This window comes from Hetaerina americana, unplaced genomic scaffold (genome assembly GCF_022747635.1).
Source record: "Hetaerina americana unplaced genomic scaffold, ioHetAmer1.1.p SCAF_2, whole genome shotgun sequence".
In the NCBI taxonomy this organism is placed as follows: domain Eukaryota; kingdom Metazoa; phylum Arthropoda; class Insecta; order Odonata; family Calopterygidae; genus Hetaerina; species Hetaerina americana.
In genome coordinates this window covers 13,195,209-13,210,101 of record NW_027286763.1, presented here as the reverse complement: position 1 = coordinate 13,210,101, position 14,893 = coordinate 13,195,209, and positions in this window count along the sequence as shown.

Below are 14,893 nucleotides of genomic sequence, written 5' to 3'. Positions count from 1 at the left end.
TAATACCCCGCAAGCCGCCGCAAGGGCGTGTGGCGGGGGGTGTTAGGACACCACCCGTAATTTAGAAAAGAAAGAGAAAAAAAACCGCATGCAATAACCACAAAATCATATATCCAAAAAAAAAACATGGCATACATTCATGCATGAACACTTACACCCCACACACATGCAAACACTCAATCTACACCTTACATACACATGCACCTGAAAGTATACCTAACATCTCTATAGTGTTTAATTTTGTTCCGACTTGTAAATTCAACGTTTTTAATATTTCTAAAGTGACTTCGGTTTCTTACTATTATTATTTCTGATTGTTCGGGGAAAGAATGAGTATTTGTACCTATCTGTCCTGGAATCTATCTCCCTTAGTTTATCTTTGTGGTCTGATCTATCTAAGTAGTGTGGGGCCATTATAATTCCTAAGTGTCCTTACATGTCACAATTGAATGCAAGGCTGCATATTCTAGGGAGAATAATGCGGTGGTTTTCCGTTGCCTTCCACATCGCAGTACTGCAGCCGACAACGTGCACTTCACTATCGCTCACAGGTGTGGCAGCGTAATGCCGGTATGTGACATCAGTGCCTTACGGTGAAATCGCTACACCTTTCGCCATGGTTTCAGGGGTATTTTTTCCTGGTTGCCACGTTCCAAAATACCTTTATTGTATTTTGACTGTTAATTTTTAGTTGCCTCGTTCCGTCAACACCATTAACAAATATTTTCTAATCTGAAAAATTTCTATCGCTCACGAGAATCGAACCAGTGACCTCCGGCTCCCCAGGTAGACTAACTCTGGTCTACCCTGACTCCTAATTCTTATATAACTTTTGAAAACCTTATGCTCAACTAATTCCTAATGCGGAGTTTATTCGCACACATCTTTTTAAGGATATGAATTTCATGTCTTTTTCCCAACTATTTTCAAAAAATCTTTCCTTTCATCTCTCCTTTCCGTATGTTGCTTTTCCGGAAACCATCAATTTGTCTTGTTTCATGCCGAGTCCAATTCAGTGAACTGGGTTATGTCCCCGGTGTTATCCCTTTTCATTTAGCAGGTCTGAATACCCCAATTTATTCGCGCAAGTGATTTTATGATAGTAGTTCCAGCAGTGTTATATTTCCAAATCTTCTGCTCTCTTTGGCCTGGTTTTCCTTATGCACGCTACTCACCCGTTAATAATACCACGCGCAGGTAAGCATTATTTAATTTTAATTTTTTCAAGGAATATCGTTCCCTCCATTCTTCACAAAAACCTTCTGCGGGCAGCTAAAAATTAATCATCCATTTATTGCCTCCGTTCCGCCTTCTCAACTTAGTACGCAGAGAAATCCAGTTTTTCCAGTATTATTCCTTACTAAGCGTTGGTGATTTGGAGTCCAGTTATTGTATGGAATAATTTTAAGCAATGTCGTAACTCTAAAACGCAATTCTTCCTGGCGTAAAAAAATCCATCCCTCGGAGAGAAGCTGTATGACGACGAGACATGCTACAAAACTTTGTTCTGCCTAAGGTTGATAATAATATAGCGTTCTGTCAGCACGTACAGGCACCTGTATTCCTTCATCTTGGTCTTATCGTTCTTTAGTTAAGTACCCGCGAGTAACGAGTAACTGTAACAGGCACTGTAGAAATAGCAAATATGTTCAACTCCTACTTTACGGATGTTTTTCGGTGAATAGAAAACAAAAAGGAAAATAAGGCTTGCCTAAATAGCTCAGAAACGAGAGAGAACTTCATCAGCATAGCAGCACCAAATAGCTCACTGCCTTCGACAAACGGTATTATCGTGGAGGACTCGTATTTTGTGAAACAAATAAGGGGGATGAGGAAAAATAAGTAAATAATGACGACTTGCCCAATGATTGGAAAAAGGCAAATATTAAACCAATTTTCAAGAAAGGGGATAAAAAAATTGCCAACAATTATAGACCGGTAAGCATAACCTCAGTGGTTTGCAAAATAATGAAAAAAAGAATCGCTAACTACATTCGGGAATGGTGGGCAAGAGATAGATGGCTATTCAAACACCATAATGGGTTTAGAACGGGATACTCGTGTGAAACGCAGCTTCTGGGATTTAGCCAATATATCGGCGACGCAATAGATGAAGGAAAGGATGTCAATGCAGTAATTGTTGATTTTTGGGCAGCCTTTGACCGAGTGCCTCACGATAAATTATTGTTAAAGTTGGATTCGTTACCATTGGATTTTAGGGTAAAACAATGGATAAAAAATTTTCTTAGAGGCAGAACTCAAAAAGTAAAATTAAGGGATACATTTTCAAATGAGGCGAGCGTATTAGCAGGAGTTCCACAAGGCAGTGTTCTAGGGCCATTACTCTTCCTAATTTACGCAAACGATCTACCAAACAATTTACATCCCCAAATAAGACTCTTTGCTGATGACTGCATTATATACAGACGGATAGAGCATGTAAATGACCGCGTAATACTACAAAATGACATCGATCGCCTTGGTGACAGGGTTACAAATAATAATATGGGCATTAATATAAGTAAGAGTATGCATATACATTTTTCAAATAAAAAGAATGCAAAAAAGGAAATTTACACCCTCTTTGGAGAAATAATCCCATGTACCAGTCAATGCAAATATTTAGGTATTTACTTAATTAGGGATCTTGGGTGAGGAGTCCAAGTTGATAAGTTGACACGGCAGGCATTTAAAGTATTGCATTGGGTGATGAGAAATTTAAAAGGAAGTAGCATAGCCGCAAAAGAAAAAGCATAAAAGGTACTAGTTATTCCAATCCTAGAATACTACTCCATAGTATGGGATCCATATGAGGTGGGACATATTAAAAAGATAGAAAAAGTTCAAAGAAAGGCAGCAAGATATGTACTCGGAAGGTACAAAAGAACAGATAGTGTCACGGAAATGTTAGATATACTGAAATGGAAGAGTTTGAAAAATAGAAGAAAAAGGAGTAGGTTAGGCGCGATGCATAGAATGGTTAAAAATGACGAAGCGTGGGAAAATTTATGGCAAGGGATAGAAAAGCCTAACTTTAAGGGAAAAAACGACCATAGTTTCAAAATAAAAATAAGGACGCAAAAAACAAATAAGAAAAAATACTCTTTTTTTAAATAGAACCATAATTGATTGGAACCAGCTGCCTGAAGGTTTGTTTGAGCCCTTTCCATCCAATTTTAGAAGTTTTAAGTATAATGTAAAGCAGCCACAGGGTAAAAAACTTCATTGTAGTTATTAAAATATTGTCTGCATGTGATGTGGACGGCATTTTGTATGTGATGTGGAAGTTTTTTTGTATGAGATGTGGAAGTGTCACTGTATGTTAGAATATTTTGTCTCCTCTCTGTTTTTCTAGTGCGTGTATGTATGTAATTTTCGTTGTAAGAGTTCTTTGACCAAACTTGACCGTTACCACCTGGAAAATCGCCTAATTGCAACGTAAGTCTAAAATAATAATAAAAATAATAATAATATAAACAAGGTGTAATGGTGGCTGACCTGCTGACATACGTTAGACTCATCCGCACAAAATGAGTATATTTATTTTGTTTTACATTATTATAAGGTAATTTACCGGTTAAGTTAGGTTTTGGATGGACAAAACTACCAAATAAATATTTTGTGACTCCTAACAAAACACAATCCAGCAACCTTCTCTTTATCAAGTCCTTCTTCATCTCTGTGTACTACCTGTCTCCCTTCACCCCGTCCAACATCTCTATCCTGTTCCTGCCCTTTACTTGTTTGCCTGACATTCTCCCTTCTATTACAGTCTTCAACATCCCACTGCCGATCAATACGCCCTTCATCCATTTTTCCTGCCTCCTTACGATTTCTCCCACAAAAAAACCCCTCTCTTCGCCCACCATACCAAGTACTTCCTCATTTGTTTTCTTCCCTGTCCATTTCACCTTCTCCAAGCAGATAGTTTTAAGCTTTTTATAGGACTTTCTCTCGGGCCTTCTTCAGGTCAGACTGGTAATTTAGAATGTGTCAGCGGCAGGAATGCCGGGGGTGGTGGTAGGGAGCCGCGGGGCGTGTTGGGAAGGGGGGAAGCCGCATGCCTCTATACCAGTTCCTAAGCGTGCCTCCCTCTAAATTGTTTCATTTAAAGATTGTATTAATGTGTCAATTATTGCCTCTTTTCCCCCTTCAGACAAATCTCAACCTAGTTTCCCAAACCACAATCAATCCTGTATCCACCCAATCCCGCCCGGATTCCCAAAATTAAACCAAACCACTCCTCATCATCCAATAGGAGCTTTCATCGACTTCTTTATCACCAAGATATCCAACAAAACAATTATAGATACCTTGAAACCACTAGGAAAGCTCACAGAGGACATGCTCTCGGACGTTTAGCGTTAAATAGAGACATAGTAATCACAAAGATGGACAAATGGTCATCCGCCGTCCTGTTAAAAAAGAAAGACTACGTCGCCACGGTAAGACGACGCCAATTTGACGACTGCTCTCAAAACGCCCCCTTGCCCCGAGATCCTAAATCTTCTTACAAGAAGGACATCCTTTCTTTTCTATCCAAATTTGGACCCAAAGAAGGCCTTTCACCCACAGACATTCTTCACCTCCCCCAATTCCAAGACCCCCCCACTTTTATTTGATGCCCAAAATACCCAAAACACATAACCCGGACGCCCCATTGTGTCCAGCATCAACCCACCCACCGAACGAATCTCCGAAGTTATGGACCACTGCCTTCAACGTTTATACCCCATCCCAATTCCTCAAAAACCTAGTATTCTCATCTCCACAACAGCTCTCACCTTCATCCCCTAAAAAGAAGACGTAGAACCTTCAAATATTTCCTCTCCTTACGACCCACACCACACACCCAGTTCACTGTTTTTCTCATTAAATTGACTCATCTCGTTCTCACAAAATATGAACTCATATTTAACAATAAATTCTATTTACAAACGAAAGGCGCTGAAATTGGCAAACGCATGGCTCCTGCCAGCAGTAATCTTTTCGTGTGCAAACTCGAGGACACACCTTTCTCGATCACCAAACCCTCAAACCATTCCTCGTGGCCCGCTACATTGATGACATCTTCCCCCTTTGGTCCCATTATATCTGATTCTATTATTTATTTCCTCGATATCGACATTCACTTCTAGAATAATAGATATTACACCTTAGTCCACATTAAACCGACCAAAAATCACCAATAATACCTTCACTTCAACAGCTGCCACCCATCACACAAAAGTGCCTTAACTTGATCAGCACCAACTCACAAGACCAGGCACATGATATCTACACTCTAACCCATTACTCAATCAAATAATCGGTCCACATCATTTTCATTCCCACATTGTCTCTCCGTCTCATTTACTAGTAAACGCCCGTCGAACTTACGGTATATGTTCAAATCCACAAGACAACCTGGGGGCCGCCATGTCTCTTCTCCGCCCCCCTGCGCACTTTGAAACCACACACATGGTGAATGCTGACGTCTTCTTCGACCCGCCACCGACCTCACTCCAATATCCCAGCTGAAAAATCATTGTTTTGCCACCAGCACTTCAAAAAACATATTACAACTCTGCCTCTCGCGTTACTTCTGTCCTTCCTTCAATGTGGGTGAATGCACTATTACTCTTTCCCTCCACGTAAATAACCACCGCTCTTCCACCTACTCTCCCGCTTTCCTTAATTATCCTATCCCTTTTCACGCTGCTTCCCACGACCAATCCTTAGATAACTGCTTCGCAGTTTCCGTGATTGAAACCCTACCTGAATCGGCAAGCAGCATTGATATGGAAACACACTTCATCTACATCAACGCAAATACCCGGCGATCCACCAAAAGTGTTTGCTGCAGGGGTTGCTTGAACCCCCTGCCATACACCAGAAAGTTGTCATTGAAAAGGAATTAATTTTGGTTGAGTCGTAATTCCGTTAATGTTGGGATTTCATTAGCTAACACTGGATTAACCTCCTTTACTTCAGGTGATTAGTCTTCAAGTTTAATTTTTAGATTTTTCGTACGCTATTGGATGGATTGAGAGCATTACTCAACTATACCATACAAAACCATCCTGACTAATAAATAATTTTCTAAAAACTCAATTCCAATACGTGTATAGAAAACTGAAAAAGAAGTCATCAAATGCATATGAAATTCAACTTAAGATTAGACTGATTTGAGTAAAGACCTTTTATTTATTATAGAACGATGAGAATATAGCCCGCCTATTTTGTTTACAGCATTAGTCGGCACTTCTAGAACAGATAAAGCAAAATCCTGTCGGGTCTTCCACTAGGTTAGTGTACGCATCCGCATTGCTGCCGACGTTTCGAAAACCGACTCAGTAATGTTCCTCAGGTCTTCTGGATACCCTTTCGTCAATATTTAGTCCAGTACATATGTGTTTGTCCTGTAGTCAGGTGTCTCCTGATTGGTCGGTAGATAAAATTTCATCTTGGCGTCTCCTGATTGACCGAAAGTTTTGCCTTATTTCTGTTATACGTTTGAGAAAAGGGAAGAATTTCTATAGGGATTCTGGTTTTCAATGATGCAGCACTTGGAGCCCTTTACCTTCGTGGACATTGGTCCATTCCTCCCTTGGCAGGGATAGAGGCGAAGGATAGGGAGAGGGGACACTCTTACAATCGCTGTGCGAACAATTGCCAGCGAGTGATTGCGTCGGAGGGGCCGGGCGAATGGTGTCATGGCATCGCGGCCGCTCCGTGAAGACTGGCCGTCAGTCGCTGCGACGAAGTTGGAGCAGCACGAGAATGTAAGTCGTGGACGCCTGGACGACCTGAAACGTGGAAGAGGAGAGCGTGGTCAAATGTGTATACACTGCAAAGGCGGTGATTCTACGAGAAATCAATATCAATGTTGACTCGCTGGCATGGTTTCGGATAAATATCGACCAAAGAGAACAATGAATAGCCATTAATAGCATCGGACATGAGCAAAAACTGTTGAGCTTTTTTTACCAACCTCTTTCACATACATAGGATGAAATATTGTGCTTATAAAAAAAATATCCCTAGATTTATTAGGAAATGCATGCAATGAGGTCCCCTGAGCATATTTTAACTCTTTTCCAGGTGACGCCTTTAAGTGTGTGTGTGTGTGTAATAGATTTTTTGCGATCACGGTAGTCCAAATACCATTATTCTGAGTAGAAAATTATTGTATATTTGATATTTTCATTAATATTTGATGAACTGACCACGATTTGGCCAATAACCACCTTTAGGAAGTGACCATTCGTCCTATTTTCAGTGAAGGCAGTTTTCTCTGTTGCCCTGACAGCCTCTGACTCTGAACTCATTGTACACCTCTGTGGCCGCTGATGGTGTATTAGCACATTTATGTTTCACCCCCGCGTGTTAGGAGCATGAAGCCACTCTACCGCATATCCCAAGCTCTTAAAGAAGTTTATTTATAATTTATTTATTTTGCATTAATCCGAAAACAGCACTTTGGCATTAACATCGGACTTTTACCATCGATATATAACAATAGAAACAATTATAAACACCTAAGCCCTAGATGACGAATAACCTCACCTAGCCGGGAATCGAACCCGCGAATTCGTAACCCCTCTTCCACCGGGGCCGGTAATATAACGTCATTTCGTGAATTCGGTGGTTTTCAAGGAAATAGCTTATCTTATTCTTTATACGAATCAAAATCATTGTTCTTATGACCAAAAATATCATAAAAAATAAGACGAACTAAAAATCTCTCTTCCCTCTGCTTGTAGACATTTCCATGAATTACTTCGAATGTAAAGTTTTTAAATCCAACAACGCGTCATTAAATCGTGTGTTTTATTGCTTTATAAGTGTGGATGCAGTAGGACAAGGAGGCAGAGACAACAGGTAACTTTCTACATATCTTTAAGTAATCAACACGTAAATATACATTTTTCGGTGAAACGAGAAGACAAGGCAACAATACATTTGCCGACCTATTCATCACCTCGAAGAACAAGAGATACGAGTTTGGCATTTGTAGAAACCCTCGATTAAATGTAAAATACTTCCCGCAAGCTTCACCTAAAAATTAGCAGTTTTTCACGCATTAGCCACCAGATTAAAGACGATTCAACCCCTGGACAATGCCCACAATAGAGAATCTAGAGTTATTGAGCGCAAAATTGCGGTGAATGGTCACAGTCGTGGCCTTACCCACAATATGATCCGTAAGACGTCAGGCGAAGAAATTATTTCCGACGCTACGGCGATTTCTCCTCCGCTTTGAGAAAACACGACCTAGCGGTGGAATTAAAATAGCATTCTATACTCTTCAAAATTTTAAGCACGAGTAATACGAAAGAAAGAATTTAGGGGGAATTAAAAGTGGAGGGTACAGGTGGAAGAAGGAAGAAGTGCTGAGGTGAGTGGCAGAAGAGAGAATATTGCTGAAAGAAATCGGAAAAAGGGAAAAAAGAATTGGCTTTGACACGTGCTAAGAAGGGAATGCATCCTGAAGGAGATGCTAGAAGTCCTGGTGGAAAGGGGGGAGGATGTGGAAGAGGGTAATAGGTATGAGAAAATGAAGAGGAGGGCAGAGGAAAGGAATGCATGGTGAAGAAGAGGATCCCACGGATCTGCCAACCACATTGGATGTCCTATGATGATGATCTATACATAATGTGATGTGCGACGCATGTGACGAAGTGTACATTGGTCAAATAGGGAGGAGTTTTAGCACCAGGCTGAGGGAGCATGCCCGAGTGGTCGGGATCAAGGATGCTCCCTCCTTAATGAGAGAGAGAAGCTCCTCTTTTTCTCTAGATATGCTACAGGAGAAATGAGCGGACGGTCAGGGCTTTTAGAACAGTACGAAATCGATAAATTATTCAAGAGAGGAAGCTGGTCGAAAGATTTGAATCTCATCATTTATTCACCGCTTTTAAAGTTAAACTTTAATTCTCCGACCCAAACCCTAAAATTTCTAGATCCTTCCTAAATTGAATAACTACCTAGCCCTCCAACCTTCCTTTTATATAAAATAAAAAGATTCCCATCCCGAAAGTCTTCCTACTCCTTATTCCTTTCCTTACTTTCCTCTCATCCCTATCTAGTCTAGTTCCTAAATATAGTCGACTACCCAATCAAATCTTCGTATTTAGCTGAAGATGACGTAGTAACTTCAAAATGCGTTAATATGTGTGTGTAAATGCATATATGTCGCGGTAGTTCAGGGGGTAGAGCGTTGGACTACTGACCAGGGGACCCGGGAGGACTGGGGTTCGATTCCCGGGCAAGGCACTCTGGGCACCTGCAGTTCCACCCAAACTAAATGATTTTTCGGGTACCAGGTCTTCCTGGGAAACCATAACCGGCACAGGGAAAGGAACCCCCTACCCTAATGTGTGAACTTCACACGCCGTATAGGGCTTAGTACTGGGTGAACTCTACCATCACCTACCAAACCGACCTTCGGGTTGATTACTGTGTTTATGGTTATATATATATATATATATATATATATATATATATATATATATAATATGTATAATTTATACAGAAATGTATATATATATAATTTATATAATAATAAAATAATTTATATAATATAAATAATTTATATATATATGTATACATTAAGTGGTGGAGGCTTGAACTAGCTTCCTACAGCACCGCCACCCCAAAAAGTCATTTAAATAGAGGGAGAGGAGATCTGAAAAGTATTTTTATTAATGCTGATGCGAATTTCCGTTTAATTTTTTCAATTAAATATGAAAGAATTGAGTTATCAGCGGGGGGGGGGGGCTTGAACCCTTAGATCAATAAGAGATTTAATTTTTCTTGTTCTCTTTACAAATTACGACCTCAAAAATGGAAAGGCTATAAAAACGTCGTCGGTAAAGGAATATTTAGTGCTTTTCGAATCTTTAGAATGTGGTTACCAAACAACCCTATAGTCGCTGAAGATTTATTATCCTTAATGGGATGAGCCCGCATTTCCTTTGAGGAAGAGAGATTTATAAATAAACAAATAATTATTTAAGAATAAATTGTAATAGGAGACGAATTTAACACTATTCCTTCAGTTCACCTTGTTGAGAAACGAAGAGGAATCATTGCACTTTACATAACCTACGTTTATTAAACCTAATCAATTCAATATTTGTCATGTATAGAATACGTATAATGTAGTGGCAGCAACTGATGTTTTGATGTAGCCTTATTTTTAAGTTTCATATTCCCACTTCGTTAGGGAAAGAGACCATGGGAGGGGATTTCAGGGTTGGGAGAAGGGTCTTTTCAAATGGTAGAGGAGGGGTTGTGTGATTGGGCATACAAAAATGCGGGCGGTCAATATTTATTGTGAGATCGACTTCCATAACCCCGGAGGAATGCATAAGATAAGAGAGAGAGAATGCGCCCAAAGTACATTTTCCGGAGGCCTCGGCTAAGAATTAACTAGAGGAGAGGGGGCTGTTGAATTGCAAATGCCTCAAAGGCACAAGCGCTAATTCACATAGTAACACAGTAACATTATGAGATTTCTTGACAGTAGGAAAATACTAATCCCCAACCAGGACGGATTTAGGAAGAGCAGATCTTGCGAAACAATTAGGTCTTTCCATTCACGATATACTTAGATCGGGAGAAAACAACACACAAGTCGATGCAGTATTCCTGGATTTCAAAAATGCCTTCGACAAAGTACACAATAAACTTTTACATAAACTTAAATACTATAGAATCAATGAGAAAATAATTAATTGGATTAGAGACTTCTTGTCAAATCGCAAACAAATAGTAGTCATAGATGGGTTGTTCTCAACGGATAGAGATGCAATATCGGGCGTCCCCCAGGGAAGTGTTATTTGGCTGCTTCTTTTGAGAATATACATACTTGAACATTAATGACTTAAGCGCACACGTTAGCAGCAATCTCAGGTTATTTGCTGACGACACGGTGGTGTACAGGGAAATAAGGAGCCAACTAGATTGCGAGCTACTCTCTAGAGACTTAGACACAATCTCGGATTGGTGCAAGGAATGGGGATTAATGCTGATCATAGACAAATGCGCAGTTTTGAAATTTTGGAACAAAGGAAGTGGCGAAAAGGACATTAACTATGAAATTGAGGGTTCAGTGCTAACTACGGCCCATCAAGTTAAATATTTGGGGGTAGTCCTAACACCACCTCTTTCATGGGGAGCACACATCAGGACAATATGCGGATCCGAGTTAAAGAAACTAGGCTTCCTTAAACGGGTGTTGGGGAAATGTAATTTGAAAGTTAAAGAGTGGTGTTATTTTGCTCTAGTTAGGCCTCATTTGGAATATGCCGCAATCATTTGGAATCCTCGGGAGAAAATTTGGTAAAAAGAATGAAATAAAGTCCAGAAAATCCACCATATTTGTTAAAAATGATTATAATAAGAACACAAGTGTGACAGGTCTCTTCGGGGATTTAGGCTGGGAGCTACTGGAGATACGAAGATAGCAAGCGAGACTTCGACCTTAAGAATGGTTCAGAAAAACGAGGTTAACTATGGCACTGAAGGAATTATAATGGCCCCACTCTATTTACGTAGATCAGATCACAAAGATAAAATAAGGGAGATAGATTCCTGTACAGATAGATACAAATACTCATTCTTTTCCCGAACAATCAGAAATCATAGTAATAAGAAACCCAAGTCATATAAGAAAAATTAAAAATATTTAATTTGAAATTCGGAACAAAGTTAAACATTGCAAGGAGATCAGGTACATTTGTAGGTGCATGTGTATGCTAGTTAGTAGTTTGAGTATTTACATGCGTGTGGGTGGTAAGAGATTTTGTAAGAATGCCTTCCACGTTTCGTTTATGGATTGTATACATTTGTGTCTTTTGCATTCGGCTTTTTTTATTATTACGGGTGGTGCCCTAGCACCCCCCGCCCTTGAGGTGGCTTGCGGGGTATTAAGGAGATGTAAAGATAATCCTCTTCATGTATCAATATGGGAGACAGAAGGGGAAATTTATGTTTTCATTGAAGGCTATCTTAAAAGCAATTCCTTTCCGTCATCATGGGCGCTTTGATGACGCATTATTTTAAACTAAATATCAAACAGGTTCCGATTTTTAATGGGACGTTTTTTATCAAATTTTATCGGTGTGGTTGTAATGGGTTACTCCCCTTTTTAGTCTTGAGTGCACAATCATCATCCGAAATCAGAAGTTTGGTCGACTACAGTTCACATCTCTCCTACCTCTCTGGCATGATTACATCTCATCTGCACATGCCCTTCTGCCCAACACGTCACTTAATATCTTCACTTCCTCCATTCCCTTCCCCTCCTTTCCCCGTTTCTCATTATATTCCATGAACAAATCCATTATATGTCCCAAGGTGTTCCCAATCTATATGGTTCTCCTATTCTGTATCGTTCTCAACATGCATTGTCTTTAATTCTCTACCGCTCTATATTATTCCTCGCTTCTCACTTTCTCTGCCTATCTTCAGTACCGCCCCCAGAACCAGAGTTCGGATAATATCTCCATCTGGTCTCAGCATTTTTCTGCGTTATCACCCTGACTCAGGGCCCTTCGGCCACGACGAACCAGCGACGATCTCTCAACTCCAGACCCCAAGGTCGTGATCTTGAATCTCATTTTGAGGGTGTATTTTTCGTATTTCAAGGAGTCGGCCTTCTCTTTGAACTGCTCCTACGTCGTTAAATGGTCACAGCATTCCGAAATTAATAATTCTTCCTGCTAGTAATGCTATACCCATATTTCCATAGATTTGGTAATGTGGAGTATTTTGTTCCGGGGAATTGTATAACTATTGAATGGTGCACTCAGCCAACCTTATTTCTATGGCATTGTAATGGCCAAAAGGCACTCATATTAATTTTTTTGAGACGCACGAATTTTAAAATTCGTATTAATTTTTAGAGACGCTTTCAGCAGTTGCTGCTGTCTATCCGTCCGTTGGTGAGGAGGATGGGAGAACACCGAGTTAATCTCTTTGTACAGAAGGGGGGACACTTACCGCTTGGGCCATTGCCATGTCCAATCCAATGAAACCGCAAAGGCTGAACTGAATCTTCCCCTGAAGTAGGTAGTCGAGAAACTTCTTGAGCTAGAAATATGCATGACGCATGTGAGAAGGATATTAAAAATTAATTCCAGCATAATCTTCATTCTCGGAAAAAGAGCAATTAAATGGAACTGCAGATTCCAAGTGGACTGATTAAAACTGGTTTTATCATGTAATTTTATGCGTTTAATTTTGTTTCTGTTGCCATTACGTATTTTTATTTATATTGCGAATTGAAGAGCTATTAGCGCAACGTGATTGAAATTCTTCTTTCTTTATCCGATTTATTTCATTTTTTGCCTTCAAAAGACCAATGCCATTATGGTAACATTTACACCTTAACTTTTAGCAATACAGCTGGTGATTTCTTTCCACTGGTCTACGCATTTTAGCTCAGAAGCGTGAGCATTGAAGAAAGGCAAGTGAGTACGGGTAGAGTAGCAATGATCAGAACGTGTCTTACCGGTTTGAATACACGAATGGAAACGGTTCAAGTGTGGAAATAGATGAATTCTCATACCGAGGTTGGTGCAGATGGAATTTCGAAGCATTTATAATTTTTTTAATTGAACATTAGCGATATCATACTAGTAGATTATTGTTGCACTAATTTCTCACTTTCCGTCAATCAGCATTTTATTTTGTTAAATTAGTCCGCAAATTTAAGATTTGTTTCTGTTAAGTTTTAAGTTCCGCATACTTTTAATTTGCACTTAAATTATTTTAGAAGAAATTACCAAAGAATCTGATATGATGCTTTTATTATTTGGATCGCTCTCTGAAGCAATGCGGAGGCGCTATTAAAGCAATCGATCAACCGACAAATTTCATTCAACACAAAACTCTTAAGTATTTGCTTATGGCAACAAACAAATCCGCATTCAGTTAAACTTGTGGTATGAGCGAAGAATATTTAAAAATTTTATTAAATATATCGTTCATACTGTGAAATCGCCAGAGTTTTGTTTAAATGTTTTGTATGTAAACAATGTAAAAAGATTGAAAGCATTAGGATCATCGCTTATGAACAACATCTTTCTTCGTATCTCTCTTTATTTTTGAGGGCGCATCTGGTGTCAATAGAGTTAAAAACTCTCGGATAATGAATTGAAAATGAAATTCGTTTGAATTATTTCAATAGAAAATGAAGGTTTATTACATTTAACTTCGGTTGACTCAGGTAATATAAGCCGACCATCCTCTTTCTACTCTCAGAGGGGGTAGCAGTTGAAGTATAAGTATTTAGATTCTCAATGTAGATAGAAATAGGATTCTACATTTTGCAAATATTTTAGATTAGTCTCCAAAAAAAGAGAAGTATAAAGTGATATTGAATATGTTTTTAAGACAATTTGTTACACATGTAACAAGTTCTTACCTCTTCTTCAACGGCTGGCACGCTTTCCATCTCTCTCATTTTTAGAATATATCTCTTGGCTCGCATAGCCTAAGAGAAAAAACAATCATTTAGTAACATTGAACATTTATGCACTAAATATGATGATATTTGATCAAAAACATGGACATTGAAAAATATCAAAGTTAGAGAATAAATTAGGATATGTTAATTTAGGCAAGTAGAAGATACAGGTAAAACGTTAGTTATCCTTTATCTATTGCTAGTGCAGGAACTGGTTTTGGAAAAAATGAAACGAATTTGCTGGTCATAAAAATTAATAAATCCTAGCATTATTTCTCATGAGTATCACACCCAGTGGAAGAATACCACGAAGGTATGTCGGCACAGGAAAAATGCTAACATTGGAAAAGGATATTTTTTAAATGGGGGAGAAAGTTAAGGCGGAGCTCGTGTGTCTAAAGCAGAATAGACACTTCGGAGATTCAATCAGTAATT